Genomic DNA, 4,239 nt, shown 5'->3' on the forward strand with positions numbered 1-4,239 from the left:
AACTGTCCTTTCCACCGCTTCTACCTCTGGGAAGCCAGTCCTTTCCCCCTCTCCCTAACAATTTCTGGTCAGCCACTTTCATCTTGATTCCCCAAATCATTTGAAAATCATCAAGTATTGTGTCCCCTGATAAAACTTCGAAAATCAGAGGAAAATAAATTGTCAGCAGGTCGAGCTGAAGAGTTCACTTCTCTTTATTGGAATTGATATTTATTTGAGCTAGCTATAGCTCAGTGACTGAAAATCAAGCTTTATTTTAAATATGTCCTTTGTTTAATGATACAGAATTGCACCTTCAGTAATGGAAAAAGGTTTATAGAGAAAAAGAACCATATCTAATGGGTATTGAAATGCAATTTTACAGACATTCTTGAAACAGTTCCTCTAATAATATTACTTTGCACTTAACCAATTTATTTGCTTAATGTGAATTTAGTAAGGAATCTAAAATCAGAGAAATAAAAAATACCTAGGCTATTTTCATATGTAGAATATCAACCAAAATAAATACACTTTTAAAACATTTTATTGTTGTTCAAGTAGTTTTCTGTTTTTCCTCGCTCCTTCCCTTGCCCCCACTCCAGCCATCCCCACCTCTCTTCCCTGATTCCACAATCTCTTGGTTTTGTCCATGTGTCCTTTGTAGGTGTTCCTGAAAACCCTTCACCCCTTTTCCCTCATTATCCCCTCTCACCTCCCCTCTGGTTACTGTCTGTTTGTTCTTAATTTCAATGTCTCTAGTTACATTTTGCTTGCTTGTGTGTTTTGCTGATTAGATTCCACTTATAGGTGAGATCATATGGTATTTGCCTTTCAACACCTAGCTGATTTCACTTAGCAAAATGCACATTTTTGATGTACATCTTTTAATCAAAATATGTTTTTATTAAAATGATTGCCACAGAGATAATCAGGGACATTATTTGATAGGTCATTTGGTCAGCATGGTCAGCATCACAACATTCCTGCAAGGACTTGTTTTATTATGTCAGTGGTCGCAAGAGAGACTAAACCATAAGAGACTATTTCTAATTATAAATAAGTCACGTATTCATCTACATAACCTTTTTCTCACAATTGGGAACTTAAGCAAATAATTTAGCATATTTTTAACACGAGGAAAATATTCAAGCAGAAGCAGAGAGAAATAAATATCCTGTAAAATTCCAATCCTAAAATGGAAAAACAAACCAAGGCCTTTCTGTGAGTATTTAAATAAATCTTCCCGTTTTTCCCTCTAGATGACCGGGGTTACACACATTACTCTGAGTCAGGGAAAATGCTAGAAAGGCATCTAGAGCTGAAGAATAATAGAATGTTTATTTTTTCATCTCTAATGACATGGTAAACTGCAGAAAAGGATGATACTCTTGATGAATGAATAAGAGAGCTACAGCTATTCTCACTTTAGTTAAATATGATCCATGAGTGAGTAGAGCAAAGGTGGTAAACTAGGCCACTTACTTGTATGAGTTCAGTAAATACATTGTGGTCTAACTCAGTCCATATTCACAAGTGGCCTGGATACTGCATTAAAAATGCATTTTTTGCACTTTACAATACTTTCATTATTTTAGATTCATACACATTTGTCTTCAGTCTCCACTTGCATAGAACCAGATTTGGAAGAATCTCACTGGTCTTCTAACCCATATTTTGCTTACATAACTTTTTAAACATTATTAACGGATGTTACAGCATTTAACCTTGAAAACTGTTAATAACTACTTCACAAAGTAATGTACTTCATTAAAGGAAAATGTGAACAAATAAAAAGTCTGGCATGAAGTTGAGCTAAAATCCATAACCATGTCTGTATTTCTTATAACATTTATCATCTGCTACTCCAGTTCTTTTAATGTCCTCCCACTCTCTTAAGTTCCTAAGTCTGACACTGTAAGATAAACACTCTTTGGAAATTATCTCTTTAGAACAGCAAATAAAGTTTCTATTGTTTACATTAGTGCAGCTATTGCTTATTCACAAGTGCACCTTAAGCCTGTGTTTGCTCTTTTAAACACATCACACTTTTAATGAGTATTGAACCTGTATAGGAAACCTCTAGCCCTTCTGAAAATCAGTTTTTGTTGTCTGTATATTCCTTATACCATACTTAGAAATTCACCATTAATTATGAGTATGATACTTTTCAATTATGGTTTTGATGTAAAAGTCATATAAAATTTTGTTTCTAATATGTTTTATGTTAATTATCTGTTGAAGTTTTGTCTCTCTGGCCAATTTGGTCATCTTATTTTATTTTCTCAAAATTTGGAACACTTCATAAATTTGTGTGTTATTCTTGCACAGGGGTCATGCTAATTGTTTCTGTATCATTCCAATTTTAGTAAATGTGCTGTCTATATGCGCCTGATAGCCATTTTACCTGTCTTCCTCTGAAAGAAGAAACAAATATCAATTTATTTAATCTAGAAATTTTGATCAGCTGATCAAGAATCAACCAAATTGTATAATAACATAATCTGAATTTCATTCTGTACAGAGATCCATAGTTTATTAAGGGGAGAAAGAATAAAGATCATTTAAGCAAACATCATCTTTTAATTTTATAGAAAGTGAGCCTCAGAGAAATAAAATGGCTCTCTTGACATGGTTAAACATTTGTTGAAACCAAGCTATATTACATTTATTTGTAGTACCTTCTACTTCAGGAAAAAAATTTCAAGATTCTTATGGTTGATATATAAGCTGTGAAAATTAATTATGGCTAGTTGTTAAAATGTATTCATTTATCTAGATTTTAGACATAGAGATATTAGGAATTCTGTTACTAGTGTCTTAAATAGTGTCTTAACTAGTGTCTGTTATAGTGTCTTAAAAGAAGAAACAAGTGACACCGATACCTTCTTTTCCCCTCATAATTACTGTAATGTTTCTTCATGGATGTGTGCATGGTAGCCTGATGTTTAGTTTTAGATGGGAGTGAAAGGAAGTTAGAATATTTTCTCATTTAGTACTGAAAATAAAGTATTGAACTCTGGAGTCCTTCTCAATCTCGGAACATTCTGACCTCAGAAACAGTTTTATCACACTATTGGCTGCTGGCTTAGTCTGTTAGAATAATTGTTTTTGTTAATGTTGAGAGAAGTAAAGAAAAGTTCATGATTTATTGATCTGTTTTTCTGGCTGGCTTGAAATAAGTGAATTGGTATCAATTCTCTATGCATGTATTGATTGTTATATAAAAGGATCTCTATAGGGGCAGTCAAATACTATTGGAAGTAGTTAAAAATATCTCCTGATAAACCTAATGAGATTTTCATAGAGTCAATTTTATTTGAGCACTACATTCTTGTTTTTGTCATTTTCAGAGAAAATAGAAAGCCAATTTAAGTTTGGTGCAGCTCTTTTTACTTGTGAACCTAAAGTGACCAACTGTCCTCATGGGCTCACAGTAAAGTTCCAACTTTAAAACTACAGTGGCTGATTCAAGTTCCATAACTTGTTTCTAGTTCTCACAAATTCTCAAAGTTAATTAAGTAAACTTTTTAAAGAATATTGTTTCACTGAAGAAAAATGGAACTATGGGGCGATGTGTTTGTTCATCTTGAATTTTGCTTCACATTTCATGTTTGAAATGTCAGTCTTGCAGCATCATCGATCTACAAATAGGGTGATCATTATCTGGTTTTATAAGTGCTTAGAAAGCGTTTTCAAGAACCTGTTTTCAGAGATCATCCCTAATAGAATAGAAATAAATACAATTCAGATTGTCATTTCTCCTTTTAAAATTTTAGGGAGCATTGATCCACTCACAAATTTAAAATACAGAGAAGCATATGGATAGTGGAGTGATCACAAGATCATACTGATCCATACAGTGCATGTAAATCTGACAATAGCAGATTGTTGTTTGAAATAACTGTATGCTGCTTAACAACAGGAATGCATTCTGATAAGTACACCGTTGGGTGATTTGGGGGTTGTGGGAACACTACAGAGTACTTACACAAACCTAGATGTTGCAGACTGCTACAGACCCAGACCGCAGGTACGCCACTCTCACACGTGCCGTCTCTCACAGAGGGAAATGCTGTTATGCGCAACATGACCACTTGTTATTGGTATCCACAAGGTCATTTTTTTTTGGTAAAATTTAAAATGACAAAGTATAATTTTCCCTAAAATTACTTCACCATTGTTTTTTTCCAGAGATTTAATAAATTAAGATTGCAGAAACTATTTGCCTATACAAGGTGGGGCAAAAAGTAGGTCCAC

The 4,239-nt window shown here is 33.7% G+C and overlaps 1 non-coding gene across 1 annotated transcript; it reads right to left on the bottom strand.

The window, feature by feature from the left end:
• Window positions 1-2,265: 2,265 nt before the first annotated feature.
• On the bottom strand, window positions 2,266-2,370 carry LOC123822379. Its single transcript, XR_006786330.1, has one exon. It is a non-coding gene; the product is annotated as a U6 spliceosomal RNA (small nuclear RNA).
• Between the last annotated feature and the right edge of the window lie 1,869 nt (window positions 2,371-4,239).

Source organism: Phyllostomus hastatus, unplaced genomic scaffold, assembly GCF_019186645.2.
Source record: "Phyllostomus hastatus isolate PE091 unplaced genomic scaffold, TTU_PhHast_1.1 phas_contig_40, whole genome shotgun sequence".
Taxonomy (NCBI): domain Eukaryota; kingdom Metazoa; phylum Chordata; class Mammalia; order Chiroptera; family Phyllostomidae; genus Phyllostomus; species Phyllostomus hastatus.